Source organism: Eulemur rufifrons, unplaced genomic scaffold (genome assembly GCF_041146395.1).
Source record: "Eulemur rufifrons isolate Redbay unplaced genomic scaffold, OSU_ERuf_1 scaffold_150, whole genome shotgun sequence".
NCBI lineage: Eukaryota > Metazoa > Chordata > Mammalia > Primates > Lemuridae > Eulemur > Eulemur rufifrons.
In genome coordinates this window covers 124,755-142,551 of record NW_027182932.1, presented here as the reverse complement: position 1 = coordinate 142,551, position 17,797 = coordinate 124,755, and the positions used below count along the sequence as shown (strand labels likewise).

At 39.0% G+C, this 17,797-nt stretch overlaps 2 long non-coding RNA genes across 6 annotated transcripts in view; one reads left to right on the top strand and one right to left on the bottom strand.

Annotated features, from left to right (window-relative positions):
* LOC138379727 (uncharacterized) overlaps positions 1–10,935 on the top strand; it is a 44,312-nt gene extending 33,377 nt beyond the window's left edge. For 2 of the 5 annotated variants that reach the window (XR_011232289.1, XR_011232292.1), the window contains 3 exons: positions 3,120–3,196; positions 7,117–7,255; positions 10,449–10,935. This is a non-coding gene — a long non-coding RNA (uncharacterized lncRNA). Of the gene's footprint in view, positions 1–3,116; positions 3,197–5,749; positions 5,878–7,116; positions 7,256–10,448 lie in introns of those variants that run through there. The other 3 variants (XR_011232291.1, XR_011232288.1, XR_011232290.1) reach the window with 3 other exon arrangements.
* LOC138379728 (uncharacterized) overlaps positions 7,680–17,797 on the bottom strand; it is a 66,156-nt gene continuing 56,038 nt past the window's right edge. The window contains exon 4 of the long non-coding RNA XR_011232293.1: positions 7,680–8,241. This is a non-coding gene — a long non-coding RNA (uncharacterized lncRNA). The remainder of the gene's footprint in view (positions 8,242–17,797) is intronic.

Below are 17,797 nucleotides of genomic sequence, written 5' to 3'. Positions count from 1 at the left end.
ATTTGAAAACTTTCTTTCTTGTGTCTAATTGTATCTCTGTAAATTGTGTACATTTTTTTAGTTTTCTCCTCTATGAAAAGAGATTATGGTCATTCCAAAAAGATCATTAATTTTAATGATATAAAGAGCTGCAGCACTACTTAGTCCTTTTAAAGAAGTTTTCTCTTATTCTGTATATAAAGATAATGTCTTTTTTCCAATAAATAACAATTGAAAAATCAGAATAGTAACAGTTTTAATAAACTGGGAATCAATATTAATTAAAGGGAAACTAGGAAGCAGATCACTCAAACTGAAAAGAACTTTTTATTCCGGGACTGCTGAAATCCCTTATTCACAGAAACCTTATGCTTGGTTCTCTTATTTTGCTTAATATTCATCTTTAGATTTGTATATAAAACAAGTAATTATCATAGTGATTCATCATGCTTTTTAGATAACTTTTCAGAGGGTTAAACATTGTAGGTAATTCATAGCTCATTGTTTTCAATTTATGAGACTGTAGAAATTACCAAGAAATAAGTGAAGACTGGTTTGATGCTAAAGAAAACCTGACAGGAGGTGACTTCTCAGGAAGGAAAGAAAATCAAATAGAACAAGATAGATGGAATCTGAAGTTTACACTAGGTTGGTTTAACAATTTACTGAGGAATCCTAACCTATTTGTAAAATAATACTTACCTGCTTCTGGGTTGTGTTGGGTGCCTGAGCTGTTTTAATATTTTATTCCTGTTTGCGGCTTTTCTTTATACAAAATGAGAAATTGGCCAGTTGGAGGTCAACTTTTTAAAGAGCAGAAAATTGCTAAAAGCTTAAACCCAAGATTTGGTTAGCAAGTAGATAAGCTGCATTCTTTTCCACTGAGCCCTCACTGGACACTTTCCAGGTGCGGTTACCTGGTGAACAAAACCAACTTCTCAGTTTTCCTCAGGTAACCAGTACTAATCTATCAAATCGGTATTAGTGATGGAAACTATTTGCTTTCCCTCACTTTAATAATTTCATCTATTTCAGGAGTATTTTCATCTTTAGATAGTCCTTAAATGCTTATAATAGTTAGAATAATCACAGGCACTAGAGAAAATTCTATCATTTCTTGTGATAGTTACGCTATCTCTCTTTATTTTTATCTGTATGTTTCTGTGGGTTTTTAAATTTTCCATATTAGCGATGGTTTTATTTTTATCTGCTTGTATAAATAATGGCTTATTAAGATTTTTAAATAAAATATGAAAATATAAGAAAATTAAAATTACCTGAAGTTTCTCCAACCTTCAGTAACCACTATGAATATTTTAGTGATCATTTCAATGCATTTCTTTATGCATATATTAATACATATACACAACTTAAAATATTATATCATCTGATTTAATTGTAACTTTTTTTCTTTCCTTGCATTATTTTCCACCATATCACTTGTCACAATACTGTGTGTTTTGCTTACTTGATGCTTGATTGATTACTGGGTTCACTGCCTTCCCACCCTTACATACTAGCTCAGCAAGATCAGGGATTTTTGTTCACTGCCAAGTACAGCGTGCAGCCCATAGGTTACCCAGTAGATATTTTGCATTGAATTAGTGAAGGGTTAGGTGATGGGTGTAATGTATACCTTCTGACTCCTTTGCTGTACTATAGCTCTTTACTTCTTTTTCACTGCAATATAAAAATGTAAAGCTAGGTAGTTTCACTATTTTCTCTGTAGAATACATTTATAATCCAAAGAGATTAACAAATTAAATGAAGTAAGTTAATGAAGAAGGTTAGGTATTAATTACCTAAAGATGAAAGACACTGCCTGAATTCTAGCACTAATACTTAACAGATTTGTGACCTAAACTCCTATGACCTCAGTATCAACATCTGTAAAATGGAAATAATATTAATAATAGCTCCCTCACAGAGTGGTTGGGAGAATCATGTGAGGTGATGTGTATATAAAGTGCTTAGCGCGTTGCCTGGAGCAGAGCATTCAGTAAGTGCTAGGCTACTCTTGTTACTATTGTTACTTAATGAACACAATAAAATATACAAATCTCCCATTATTTAAAAATTATTAAAACATAAGTAAAAGTACTCATGGATTCATTCAACAATATTTGTGTACTCCCTCTGTGCCAGGTATAGGATTTGCTAGTAATTCAAGTCTCAATTTAGTGAATTTTTGATTTCAGACCAGGTTCCTTTCACAATATTGACTATGAGATGACAGCCTAAGAATTTTGAATTTTTTTGTCAAGCAAGAAAAATAATTATCTATAATCCAATTATTTGTGGTTTCCAAGATCATGCTGTCTAACTCAAGTAATTTGTCTGTTTTTTTCTTATGTGTTCTTAACATTATCACAAGCTATATAATACCTGCTGTTGATATTTGTCTGATTGAAAGGTTTTCTTGGTACATTATTTCCCGAACAAAGGAATGTGTGTAAAGAGGTCTCTGAAACCACTAGCTCTAGCCAGCACTACCACTACGGAGTTAAGATCCTGTGTACATCCAGTGTTCTCATAGCACTTCTCTGAACCAGGGACAAATGACAGACTTTTTTATTCATGATGTACAGTCAGCCCGTGGGTTCTGTATTCATGCATTCAACCAACTTTCTTGTTATTTCCTAAACAATGCAGCATAACAACTATTTACATATAATTTACATTTTATTAGGTATTATGAGTAATCTAGAGATAATTTAAGGTATATAGAAGGATGTGTGTGGATTATATGCAAATACTATGCCATTTTATATAAGGGATTTGAGCATCCTCAGATCTTCGTGTCTGCAGGGAGTCCTAGAACCAGTCCCCCAGGGATACCAAAGGACAGCTGTAACTGATTACTCCGTTTAGATGTAATTTATTCATTTAGAGACTTAATATCAACTAATCCATACCCATTTATTTTTCCAGATGATACGATTAAGGCCCAGAAATCTTAACACTGTACTCCAGGCTTTTGGTCTTCAGTCTGGTCATGCTGATATTTGTTGATAACTTTTTGACAAGCTTTGTGATAGTAAAAAGAAAGCACAAAATATTTAGCAAGTTTTCATTTTCTCTTAAACATCTCAATACAATGATGATCATTTCTGTGGTATATTCTGTTTTTCTACAAGCAGAAATGTATGCTGAACCCTTACGAAGAGATAAAGGTTATTTGGTACATGTTGGTGGCCTCTGCCCTTCAGTATCTGAGGTATGCCAAGATTTCTTTTTGAACTTCATATTATTTCTCTTTTTTTAGGTTGATTGAAGGTCTCATTTCCAGAAATACCTAGTTTCTGAAATTTCAATTTATGATTCTTCTACTAACTACAGGTGTGTTTCCCAAATTCAGTCCAATGTGCATTACTGTGTGCCTGCTGCTCACTAGAGGTTCTGTACCAGACATCAGCCGCAGTGGGGATAGAGTCAAAGGCCATTCCCACAGGAGGGTCCCAGGCTAGTATAGGGGGCCATGCAGACAAATAGTTGCAGTCATTATAGACAAATAGCTGCAGTCATTAGTTCGTGCTGTTCTTAATCAGATCTTTCTTGGATTATACTTTGTAGCTTGTTACTAGTGGTATGTAGCAGACTGACTGACTTCCGTGTACTTTATCTTGTTACGCGCTGTTTCACAGGGAATGTAGAGAGCCTTAGTTAAGGAGAACGGGCTCCAGAAAGAGATAACTTCGGCTCAATTCCCAGGTCTGTCAGCAACTTGATGAATAAATTTGGGCAATTTACTTGACCTTTTTGTACCTCAGCCTCCTCTTTGTCTATAAAGTGAGGTCGACAGTACTGTCATAGCGATGTTGTGAAACTACTGTGAGTTAAGTTTGTAAAGCACTAGGAGTAAAGCCCGGCACATAGTAGATGCTCAGAAAATTGTATTCTATTATTTCTGATTTTAATTACTTTTTAGATGACACTTTTATACTTTTTAGGTGGATAGCTACATCATCTATATATAATCTCTTCCAATCTGTCTGTTGCTACTTTCTATTTTGTGACATTGTCAGATCATTCAAATCACAATGGTGATGGAAATAACTTTGCTGTCTGCTGATAAAAAATGATGGCTGTTCATTTCAGATATGAAAATCTTTATCAATTAAGAGAGAATCCTGTTTGTAGTTGGGATTGAAATTTGTTAGAAAATAGGTGTTTAGGCCGGGCGCGGTGGCTCACGCCTGTAATCCTAGCACTCTGGGAGGCCGAGGTGGGCGGATCGTTTGAGCTCAGGAGTTCGAGACCAGCCTGAGCAAGAGCGAGACCCCACCTCTACTAAAAATAGAAAGAAATTATATGGACAGCTAAAAATATATATAGAAAAAAAAAAAAATTAGCCGGGCATGGTGGCGCATGCCTGTAGTCCCAGCTACTCGGGAGGCTGAGACAGGAGGATCGCTTGAGCTCAGGAGTTTGAGGTTGCTGTGAGCTAGGCTGACGCCACGGCACTCACTCTAGCCTGGGCAACAGAGTGAGACTCTGTCTCAAAAAAAAAAAAAAAAAATAGGTGTTTAATTTTATTTAATGGAGTCACCTAAGAGTATATGCTTTCTAAATTTTACTCATTAATGTGGTATTAATACAGTTCATTAAAGTAGTATTATAATCCTAGTAGTATTTACCTGATGTGAAAGATTCTTTTAGCATCTTGTTGAATCCTTAAAACAAACTGTGGGGTTTTCTTTTCTTAAGTATTATACATGCTGTGTGGAAATTTAGAAAATACAATTAAATGCAAAAATACAAGGAGGTTATAAAAAATTATCCATAGTCCCATCATTTGAAAACAACCACTTTTCAGATTTGGTATGTATCCTTCCACTGACACTCTCTAGGTCTGGTGCTTTTATGGGAATAGCTCTTGCCTGACTTTCTCAATTATATGGTTAAAGTTCTGATTCAATGTTTCAACTTTTCTTGTTTTTTTGGTCTAAATATTTCCCCACAACAAGGCCATAAAGATATTCTCTTAAATATTCTGGTAAATGTTTTAAATTTTGACTTTCACATTGCAAGCCTTTGAGTCATCTGGAGGTTATGTTTGAACATAGGAATTAATTTTAATTTTTTTAGTATAAATAGTCCCCAGATTGCTAATCTCTGTAACTTTATCATATAACAGCTTTGCAAATGTTTTACATTAAATTTTAATATAAAATTAATAGGAGATAATTCATGAGAAATGCTTAGTGTCTTTTATTTCTCATCTTTAATTTGGTTTTTATTTAGTTATCCTAAATAAACATTCTTCCTGATTTCAAACTAAGTATATCAACCTTTTTTTTTTTTTTTTTTTTTTGACAGAGTCTCACTCTGTTGCCCGGGCTAGAGTGCCCTGGCGTCAGCCTAGCTCACAGCAACCTCAGACTCCTGGGCTCAAGGGATCCTCCTGCCTCAGCCTCCTGAGTAGCTGGGACTACAGGCATGTGCCAACATGCCCGGCTAATTTTTTCTATATATATATTTTTAGCTGTCTATATAATTTCTTTCTATTTTTAGTACAGATGGGGTCTCGTCCAGGCTGGTCTCGAACTCCTGACCTTGAGCGATCCACCTGCCTTGGCCTCCCAGGGTGCTAGGATTACAGGCATGAGCTACCTCGCCCGGCTTAGTATATCAACCTTTATAAGAGCATTTATTATTGTGAAAACTATATTTGAGCCAGTGATTACAAAATTAAGTTTGCGGTAATGTAAAGTCAATGAAAAACCTTTTGGTTTTCTGCTTTTCTGTTTTAGATACACAACTGTTGCTTTCCAAAAAAACGAAACAAGAAACAGTGATATAAAGATGGCTGTGAAGGAAATGAATGGTGCCAAAAAGGTGGGGGCCTGCTGCTTTCTAGTCTTTTTTTTCTTCTTTATTCTTGAATAGTGCTACTCTGTAAGTAACTAATTATTATACTTTCATCACTTTTTATAGCTAGTGTTATCTCATAATTATTAAAACCATAAAAGGTAGTCATTTTATTTTTTTATGCCCTCATCTGTACCTCACTGAGGTTTTAAACACAATGTGGAAAATGATGGAGGTTTGCTCTGCCTCCTGCTCATCCTGTGACTCTGCGAGAGCTACCTCACTCTCTGAGCTTTTTGCCTTCAAATGAGGATAATAGTTACCTCAAATATTTAGAAGTTTAAATGAGTTTAATATGGAAAAATTCTTAGTACAATGTACTGAGGATGTACTCAGTAAGTACAGCTATTATCGTTGCTATTATATACCAGTAATTTGGCTTTTTCTTGGAGAGCTCATTTTTTCTGTGGTTTCAACTATCACTTTTAACTATCACATTCCAATCTTTTCACTTATTTACTGAACAAAGAGTTATTACATACCAACTGTGTACATTATTCTAGGAACTGGGAAAGCAACAGTGAACAAAATAGACAAAAATCTGTGCTTTTATATGAAGCTTAAATCTAGTGGGAGAGATAATGGCAATAAGTAAAAGTAATATTCTAGTGTGACAGAGCTAATATTTTATGTATTTTGCCCTGACTTTTCATCTAGGATTTAAAGTCTGAGCCCTTCCTTTGTTGAATTTTTACAGGATTTACAGTGGTTTCACACCATTTATAGTCTACTTGCATGGTTAATAGTAACTAACTGATCATTTTAATTTTATCTTTTACAAGTGAAGGAGGCTGCACTTTATATTACTAGTTCCCCTCCCCCCCCATAACCTGTGATACAATTCTGGGCATGTAGTTTGTGTTCATTACATAAAGTATTTAGTAAATAAAATATAGAATATTTATAATTACTCTTCAGACCAGCCTTTATCAGGTGGGTTGGTTATGTCCTGTCTTTGGGAGGGTTGAGAAAATAGTTACACCATTTGCTGTGTTCTGGGGTTCAGAGGAAGAATCCCAGTTGAGGAAGGCTGATTTAGACATAGTCTCATAGACTTTATCATTACTATAAAAAATTATGTTGGGCATGTTTTCTTAATACATAGCCCTGAGCACCGCTGAAGTAAAGTTACTTGGTATAAATAATCTTAAAGTAAAATTTTCAGAGCAGTTTATTTTATTTATAATTTTAAAATTTATTTTAATTGAATAAGCTAGATTATCACTATGTAATGGTGTTAAGAAAACTTTTAAAATGCTTATTTAGGGTGTCAAGAATTGTAAACAAATTGAATCTGCTAAATTATTACCTGATGCACCTGTTAGATTCATACCTCCAAATACTCTGAACTTGCGTTCACCAAGATCATGAAGTGACTGGCTGAACTACATCCAGAAGTCAGCAGGTAAGAACTAAAATTATATTTTAATTGGTTTTAAGCTTTTTATGTAAAAGCATAGTTCCATTCAATAACTTAGCTATAGTCAGATTGTGTTACTTTGGAAAAGACAAATGCTTGCGTATGTTTTCACTTTGCCTAGAGACCATATTATAGAAGCTCTTCAGGAAGTAAGAATAAATCCTAAAGGGTTTCTGAATGGCTTATCTGTTAATACTATTGTGGAAATGACTTCATCCGTTCTGAAAAACTCTTGTTTTTATTCCTAACTGGAAGCAGAGATCATACAACGTATTCTTTTTTATTTAAATATTACTTTAAAATTTTAAGCTATTGATTTCCTTTTTGACATAAAATGAATATTAAATTAAAAATAATAAAACATAAAATTTAAAAACAAACATATTACTATTAATGTAAAACCATTTACCCCAAAATTGCTTGGTTTAACATTCGTCATCTCACAGTTTGCAGATTAAGATTCAAGGCTGGCTTAGCTGGGTAGTTTGCATTCAGAGTCTTTCATGTTGCAGTAAAGAAGTTGGCCTGGACCGTAGTCATCCAGAGGCCACACTGAGCCTGGAGGGTCTCCTAAGATGGCTCATTCACATGGCTGTTGGCAAGAGGCCTCAATGCCTTACTGCATGGGCCTCTCCACAGGACTCTTCGAATCCCTTTACATTGTGGCAGCTGGCTTCCCCTGAGCAAGAGAGCAAGGGGGAAGCTGCTCTGACCCACCCTCAAGAGTCACAATCCATCATTTTGCCACATTCTATTAGATGAAGGTCACTACATGCAACTCATACTCCAGGGGAGGGAAATTTAACCCCACCTCTTAAAGAAAGGCATATCAAAGAATTTGTTTATATATTTTAAAATGACTACCAGTGAACATATACAATACCTTTTTACAACATAGGTGAGACTTCTGTTTCCAGTTATAGGTGTGTAGATGACTCAAGCCAACCGTCCACTGAGAACAACTAGAAAACCTGAATAAATATTAAAAAAAAAAAAATCTGCTTGAAGGCACTGATGAGCTATCTAGATAATGATGAATTACTGGATCAGGGTACAAAGAGGAGTCTCAAAGTATGCCCAGTGTTTGGGGGTACTTTCCCCCCAGTATTATTTGCAGAGGGGAAGCTAGGAGGGCATGGGCCATTTTCATAGCATTGCAGCCAGGGGGATGGGTGTTGAGCCTAAGAATATTGAGTTATAGAAATGCCCCCTGTATTTCTGGAGACAAGATTTGATTTCAGAAGTCAAATAAGGCTTTGCCTTAAAGAAAAAATAAATGTGTTAGTTCAAAAATTAAAAAAGAGAAAAAAGAAAAAAGAAAAAAAAGGGGGGGTAAACTTTTACTTTAAGCAAGAGCTCTCTGCACGGCTCAAGCCAGCCGCTTTAAGCTTGGAAACCGCTGCTTTCTAATGTAAACGATTCCCAGAAGCATGATCCACCCTTGAGAGAGGCTGATTAGAAAACAAACAAACAAACAAACAAACAAAGATCTTAAAAAAGATAATCAAGTTATTGCTCAAATTCAACAGTGCTATATTAGAGCATAAGAGAAAATAGCTTCTCCTAAACAGTCTGTGTTTTCTTGTGTAAAATGTTAAAGAAAATGTTAATAAAACTTATGCAGATTTCATAAGTTTTATTATGAAACTTATGAATCACAAGATGTGCAAAAAACGGTTAGTCCGCCTGACTTGAAAAATTTAATGTTACATATATTGGCTTTTAATAATGCTAATTCAAAGTGTTAGTGGCTTTTACATCCGCTGCTCAATATTGGCAAACTTTTATTAATGATCAAAGACCTCAATTAGAAATTAAGTTAAATGGCAAATCTTTTGTTAGACTTATAGATACTGGAGCTGATGTTACAATTATTTCTAAAAGTTTTTGGCCAAAAGCTTGGCCTTTACAACAAGTTCCTACTGTTCTTACCAGAATAGGAACGATGACTGACATATTTCAAAGTCGACAAATTTTAAATTGTTCAGGCCCTGATGGACAGACAGCCACTTTAAAACCTTACGTGGCTAACATCACTATTAATTTGTGGGGAGGAGATTTGTTACAGCAGTGGGGAGCATACATCAATATACCTAATGCCTCTGCTAAACAGATTATGCTAAATATGAATTATAACCCTTGTTTTGGTTTGGGTAAAAGGAGCCAAGGGGCTAAGACTTTTGAGGCACCAAAGGCACATACTTCTCGGCATGGGTTATGCTATCCAAATTTTGGATAGCGGCCACCGCTACTGAAAAGCACCATTCTGCTCTGGCTTTAAATTGGATATCACAAAAGCCTATGTGGACAGAGCAGTGGCCACTAAAACAAAAAAACAAACAAAAAAAAAATTGGGTGCTCTTCAGATATTAGTAAAAGAACAATTACAAGCAGGACATATAGAGGAGTCCACCAGTCCGTGAAATTCTCCTATATTTGTTATTAAAAAAGAAATCTGGCAAATGACAAATGTTAACTGATTTAAGAAAAGTCAATGCAGTTATACAATCAATAATCAAGCCAAACATATTGTTTCTCATTGTCCCACTTGTCAATTAATTAATCAGCCTAAATTTTCTGCAGGAGTTAATCCTCGAGGTCTCTCACCAAATAAATTATGACAAATGGATGTTACACATATTCCTGAATTTGGCAAGTTAGGTGTTGTACATGTTACTGTAGATACTTATTCCGGTCTTATTATGGCTACTCCATCCTCTGGAGAAACTGTTAGACATATGTTCTCACACTTACACTCCTGGTTTATATACATGGGAGTCCCAGCCACCATTAAAACTGACAATGGCCCTGCTTACGCTAGTCATTCCTTTACAGCTTTTTGTATTACATGGGACATCAAACACATTACTGGCATTCCTTATAATCCTCAAGGACAAGGCATTATAGAACGTACACATCAAACTTTAAAAAAACATGTTATTAAAACAAAAAAGGGGAGGTACACAGTCTCCCAAAGATAGAATAAATCAAGCCTTATTTACCTAAAATTTTTTGAATATTCGTAAGGAAGATAACAGCAATAGAAAAGCATTGGAATAGGAGTCCACAATCAGACTCTTTCCCTCACCAGCCTATCTGGTGGAAAGATGATGTAGAAAATAAATGGGAAAAAGGATGTGCAAAGGTGTGGCGGAGAGTTTTTCTTGTGTTTTGACAGATGACAGACCAACAGTCTGGATTCCAAACAGAAGCATCAAACCCAGAGTGGAAACTCGAGGGGGGAAAAGCGGAAGACACGTCAGGCACAGACATGACGTGGGGACAGCTGAAGAGAACATACGAAGAAGCAGACGGGATATTGAACTGGACATCTGTACCTAAAACATCTGTAAATCTTTTTCTTGCCGTGATCTGCGTGGTGAGCATGGTGGTAAGAGTGTCTGGCAACCAGACACATCACTATTGAGCATTCTAAAATTGCACCCACAGATATACCCCTTTGTAAGAAAGTAATAATTTCTGACCCTAAAACTTGGGTACAATGGGACAATTGTAGAGCTCACACGGGGCGCATTCCTGCTGGGTCCACATCTTATGGTGTTGTCCTAGACTTGAGTCCCTATGGACATCCTGCCTTCTCTCACAATTTTAAAAAGCTTCATTGGAATAAAACTGCCACCTTGATGTCTGTAAAAGACACTGACCTTAAAAGACATATTACATGGCTCAATGATGGTATGAGCTCTCCAGCTCCTCGTATTTTAGATGGCCCTATTCATGATCAATTGTGGAAAATATCAGCTGCTTTGCACCCTTTGCAGGCCTGGATTACACACACTTTGGATACAAACAATAACCAAGAATGGACTTTGAATTTAAATTCTACTCATTATATTCAAGTTTGTGTTAGACTGCCTTACTTATTTATGATTGGACATGCTGTTTATAAAGAACCTTCTTTCCTAGTGACCTGTGACAACTGTTCTCATTATACCTGTGTTAACAATTCTATGAAGTTCAGTCCTTATAAAGAAACACTTTATATTCTCAAAGCCAGAACAGGACTATGGTTACCTGTTAAAATGAAGAGTCTGGCAAGAAACACCAGCAATGTTCCTTTTGGACAAACTACTTAACCACATTCTTAAATGTACAAAAAGATTTATTGGTCTCTTAATAGCAGCTATTTTGGGAATCATTGCTGTCACTGCTTCTGTGGCCACCGCAGGTGTGGCTCTGCATCAGACAGTTCAGACCACTGAATTTGTTCAAAATTGGCACCACAATTTAAATCAATTATGGTCTACCCAAAATCAAATTGATTCTAAATTAGCTATTCAAGTGGCTGACTTACCACAAGCAGTCACCTTGTTGGGAGACCAGGTTATAAGTCTACAAAAGCAACTTAGACTTCATTGCGATTGGAATATCACTCAATTTTGTGTTACACCTCATTTTTTAATCAAACTTGGTTTCCTTGGGAAAACATCTACTTAACCAAGGAAATCTGACTGAAGAGATTGGAAACTTACAACAAGAAATATTAAGTACCTTCAGTAACAAACTTAAATTGCTCTCTGAAGCTGACATTATTAATGACATCTCTTCTGGTTTAGAGTCAGCTGATCCACTTTATCATCTTAAGATCTATGGGAGTTCCACTGTTGTAACTTTTGGCACTATTTTAATCCTTTGCTTGTGTTTATTTATAGTGTGGAGAAAACTCCAAACAAGACAAGAATCCGGAGACCAATGCCTCGCTGTGATGGCTGTCCAACTCCATCAACTTTCTTCAAAAAATAAAAAAGGGGGAGATGTTGAGCCTAAGAATATTGAGTTACAGAAATGCCCCCTGTATTTCTGGAGACAAGATTTGATTTCAGAAGTCAAATAACGCTTTGCCTTAAAGAAAAGATAAATGTGTTAGTTGAAATGCTGCCTCCTCTCAGGAGGGCATCTCGCTGGTCAGTAGAAGCTGCACTTCCAAGAGACAGCTGTAAACTGGGCCTTTGGTTCTCACCTGTTTTGAAAGACAAGGCATGCCTTTCCCTTAGAACCAAAAGGTTGCCGGAGCTGACAGGTAGACCCCCCTGGAGATGAGAGCTGATCATATAGATATGCTAATGCCCAAGCCGGGCCCAGATGGAACCATGCGGTTCAAGTAATTAACACAAGGCACAGCCCATGTTGATTTCTGGGATCATCTCTGTCCCCAAGAACACAATCACCGGAGCCAAGAAGTCCCTGTTTGTTGCTAAAGTAATAGCCTTACCATAAAACTTACAAGTTTGCCCCAAGATGATTTTATAACTCATTGTTCCCCCAGTTAGAGTTAGTTAAGGGATCTGTAGTAGCCTTTTAGGAGACTTTGACCCCAAAGCAAACTGCCTGTTAGTATGCAAATCCCGTTGCCCTTGGCAACGGGGAGCCTGTATGTACCCTATAAAATACCTGTGTGGAGTTTCAGTCGGGGAGATATTTTATGCAGGTAAAATATTTCCATCCGGGTACCCTCCTTTATCTATTTTCATAAACTTTTACTTTATAAACTATATCTTTGGCTCTGTGTATTATTATTGCCATTACTTTATCTTTTATTTCTGTTTCCTACTATATTTTTCATCCTTTGAGATGACCCCTGCCTGAGAGACCTGATCTGAAGAAAAAAACCTCTTTGCAGGGAGCGTAGCTAACTCCCTGCAAACTGGCGTAGTCAACTTAGAGACCATGATCGAAATAAAGAGAAAAAAAAATCCTCTTTGCGGGGAGCGTAGCTAACTCCCCGCAGATGGTGTCTTGGTAAATTCTAAGCATGGGAGTTCAGACCCCAGTGGGCTGTACTTGAGGAGAACAAGTTTGAACTAGAAATACATGTTCCCCAGAAGGGCTGTAACTCAGCTTCAGAATTTAGTCCCTAAATCATATTGAGATGATCTTGGGTTATGAGTTCTGCCAGGCACCTGGAAGAAATGAAAGTAAGACTTCTCTGGAAGAAAATAATATCATTTTAGGCCTCAAATTATTTATGCCAACAATTTAGTAGTTGTTAGCTTATTTTATAAATAAGAACATACAGTCAAAATCATGGCCAGTGGGCACCGTGGCTCACACCTGTAATCCCAGCGCTTCAGGAAGCTGAGGCAGAAGGATCACTTGAGGCCAGGAGTTTTGAGACCAGCATGGGCAACGTAGACAGACTCCATCTCTACAAAAAATGAGGAAGACATTTCAAAAGCTCAGGGAAAGCTAGGCCCCCCCCACACCAGTTAGCCCTGCTGTGGCTGCAAAGAACAAGTTCTTCAAGGAAATGCAAAGTGCCACTCCAGTGAACATATGAATGACAAAAAAGCAAAACAGCTTTATTGCGGATACAGAGAAAGTTTGTGTGCTCTGGATAGATCACCCCAGCTACAACATTCCCTTAAGCCAAAATCTAATTTAAAGCAGGTTCCTCTCTTGAATTCCATGAAGACTGAGAGAGGTGAGGAAGCTGAAGAAGAAAAGGATGAAGCTAGCAGTTGGTGCATGAGGCTTAAGTAAAGAAGCCATCTCCATAAATAGAAAATGACTACCATCCTAGGAGAATATGATTATTGGGATTTTGTTTTGACTAGAATTTCTGTCCCTCTCGGAGACCAAAATTTAGCTTGTTGCATATTTTGGAGCAATGTTTTTTAATAAATGTACTGCAAACCAGGTGTAATTCAACTCAATGAAAAAAACCAACAGAAATCTCAAGCTATTTTGAAACAGGAAGGGGAAAATTTGCAAATAGAAGTTTTTCCCAACTGAAAAAGAGAGGGCAAAACAAATGAACCCTTTGGAAGGTATTAAAGAAGCTGTCACAATCTGAGTGCCAAGCAAGGTGATTGTCAGACCTCAAATGCCGTTGGTCTCTGCCTCCAAAAAAAAACAAATCATTTTATCTAAGTTATAGTAGTCAAGCCTGTAAATAAATATTTTTAAATTTCTGAAGCTGTTCCTCCCCACTAAAAGATGCTCAAAATTAAAAAAAAAAAAAAAATCAAAATATTTTTTAGCTACTTTTGTCAGAAAGGTAAATATTTCATAAGGTGTCACTATGCATGTTGGCCCTCAGTTTATCACGCTGTAACACACCATCTCTCAGGTTTTGCCGTGACAGTACCTAACAAGGCTTCCAGGCTCTCTTCAACACCTCCAAGCTCCCCTTTCTCCAAACACAAAAGGAAGAAGAAAACAACAAACCCCCATCTGCCCGCCCTACAGTTCCTGGGAAGAGACGGTCCTCACATTGTTCCTGCTTAGACCCCTGAAGTCTGGAGAAGGAGATGGGGACAACTGTGCCAGCAGGCGAGGAAGGACTCCCAATAAGGGGGAGGAAATTTGGCTGAGGGGACAGAAGGGAGAAGGGACATGGAGAGGAGGGGTCAGTGGAGATAAAATGGTGAGGGGGTGAGAAGAAAGAGCAACAAAACAGGGAGAAAGGAGTGAGGATCACACAAGACAGAAAAAGATAAAATGGAAGAGAAAAAGGAGGAAGGGTCAGGGTTAAAGGACGCAGAGACGGTGGCAAAGAGAACTCGGAAAAGGCTGTCACTGGGAGGAAGGGAGATTAGGGGGGTGCTACCTAAAGGGCTTCACCCCAGCAGGCGAATGGGCTGCACGGAGAAGGGGGAACTGGAAACCGAGCGGGTGGCAATAAGGGGCTGTGGGCGAAGGCAGGAGCCTGAGGGGGACGCCGGAGCGAGGGAGCGGCGGGGACGCGGGGGCAGCGGCTTGGCCGGCCTCGCTCCCTCACCGTGGCTGAGCCGGCCCGATCCTCGGGCGCAGCCTCTGCCCCGGGTGCGGCGGTGGCCGGACCGGACCCCGCCCCCAGGCCGAGCCAGCACTGGGGCTCCGGGCTCGGCCCCAGCCTCGGCCTCTTTAATTCAGAAGCCGGAAGTGCCGCAGCCACAGCCCGCCCTGCAGCGGAAGCTCCGCCCTGCGAGGCCCCGCCCCAGCGTGAGAGCCGCGCCTGCGCGTTCCTGTTTCCGTTGCCGGGTCCTGGGGCGGGGTGTCTATGTCACTGAGCAGCCAGCAGAGGGCAGGCTTCTAATTGTTCAGAGCCCCGCAGTGTCTGAGCGTGTCCAAAGGGGTTGTGGGGACCTGTCACCTGGGCGCTGCTTGGTGAAGCCTGGGGGACTCCAGGGGACTGCCACAGTGGGTACGGGGAGCAGCCCTGCTCCGATGGCCAAGAAGCTGAGGAGCCTGATCTAAGACCAGGAGGGAACACTGGGTACCGACTCCCAGCCCAGGCATCCCATCCTCCATCCCCCTCGCCTCTGAGAAACTGGAACCCTCATACATGGCTGATGAGAGTGAAAACTGGTGCAGCTATTGTTGAAACACTCTGGTGGTTCCTCAAAAGGTTAAGCATAGAATTACCGTATGACCCAGCAAGTCCACTTACAGGTGTGTAACCAAAAGAATTCAGAACAGAGACTCAAACCTACACTTGCACACTAATGTTCATAGCAACTGTATTCACGCTAACCAAAAGGCAGAAACAACCCAAATGTCCATCAACAGATAAATGGATAAAGAAAATGTGGCGAGTACACACACAGGAATATTACTCAGCCATGGAAAGGAATGGAGTTATGACACCTGCTACAGCATGGGTGAATCTTGGAAACATTATGATAAACAAAATAAGCCAGGCACAAAAGGACAAACATCATATGATTCCCCTTCTGTGAAATATCTAGAATAAGGCAGATTCACAGAGACAAAGTATGTTAGAGGTTACCCGGGGCTGAGGGCGGGGAAAATGGGAGTTATTACCTAATGGTTACAGAGCTTCCGTTTGGTATACTGAAAAAATTGGAAATATATAATGGTGATGGTTGCACAACATTGTGAATTGTACTTAACACCACTGAACTACACTTACAAATGGTTACAGTGGCAAATTGTGTGTATCACAAGAAAAATAGGTTTAAAGTAAAATAATTTTTAAGATACACGAAAGCTGAAAGAATCAATCAGCAACAGACTCTTAAACTGCAAGAAATGTTAGACGTACTTTAGGCAAGAGAAAAATGATACCAGATGAGATTATGTTTAGAGATCTGGCCATGGTAACCAAATGGGTAGTATGTGACTTTTTTTCTTTTTAAAACGTCTTTAAAAGATAATTGACTGTTTAAACAAAAATAACAGTAATGAAATTGGGGCATATAACACATGTGTAAGTAACACGTATGACAATAGCACAGAGACCCAAGGGGAAGCGACGGAAGGACGGAGCATGCTGTACGGCCCTTACGCTGCACAGAAAGTGGTGTCGTATCACTAGAAGGTAGAAACCAACGGTATTGTGACGTATCCTACGCTGCACAGGACAGCTTCCCACACAAAGAACTATCCAACCCAAAATGTCAGGTTGAGAAACCATGCCCTAAAGCTAAATAACTAAAACAGTAAAACAAAAAGTTATAGCTAATGGGCCACAAAGGCAATAAGAATGAAAACAATACTCAATGCAAAAGAAGTCATAAAAGAAAACAGAGCAAAGGGCTGATGAGATGAAGGGAAAACATACAGGAGGGTTTGGTGAATGGAACATGGTGGAAATGACATGGTGCCAGCTTCCAGGCCCAGGACTCATGAAACCAGCAGCTTCCCCTGTCTGTCTCTTGGAACATTTGCTCTGGAGGAAGCCGTCGCTCACATCGCCACCTGGGCTCCACCTCTTGTCATACCAGTGGTGGCATTAGATTCTCATAGAATCTCGAACCTGACTGTAAACTGCGCGTGGAAGGAGCTAGGTTGTGACTTCTTATGAGAATCTAATGCCGGATGGTCTGAGGTGGAGCGGAGGCCGTGATGCTAGCGCTGGGGAGCGGCTGCAAATGCAGATTACCGTTAGCAGAGAGGTTTGACTGAACAATGAATGTGATGCGCTTTGGTTTTTTTGTTTTGTTTTGTTTTTTTTGAGACAGAGTGTCGCTTTGTTGCCCTGGCTAGAGTGAGTGCCGTGGCGTCAGCCTAGCTCACAGTAACCTAAAACTCATGGGCTTAACCGATCCTACTGCCTCAGCCTCCCGAGTATCTGGGACTACAGGCATGCGCCACCATGCCCGGCTAATATTTTTCTATATATATTTTTAGTTGGCCAGATAATTTCTTTCTGTTTTTTTTTTAGTAGAGACGGGGTCTCGCTTTTGTTCAGGCTGGTCTCGAACTCCTGTCCTCGAGCGATCCACCCGCCTCGGCCTCCCAGAGTGCTAGGATTACAGGCGTGAGCCACCGCGCCTGGCCTGATGCACTTGAATCATCCCAAAACCTTTCCCCCTTCCCCTGGTCTCTGGAAAAATTGTCTTCCGTGAAACCGATCCCTGGTGCCAAGAAGGTTGGGGACTGCTGGGATATAAGACAAACATACAAAAATAAATTCTATTTGAATATACTAGCAATGAATGATTGGAAATTGAAATTACGAATGATACCATTTACAATAGCATTTAAAAAAAATATTTACAGGTAAATCTGACAAAACTACAGAAGACCTGTACTATAAAAACTGTAAACATTGCAGAGTAA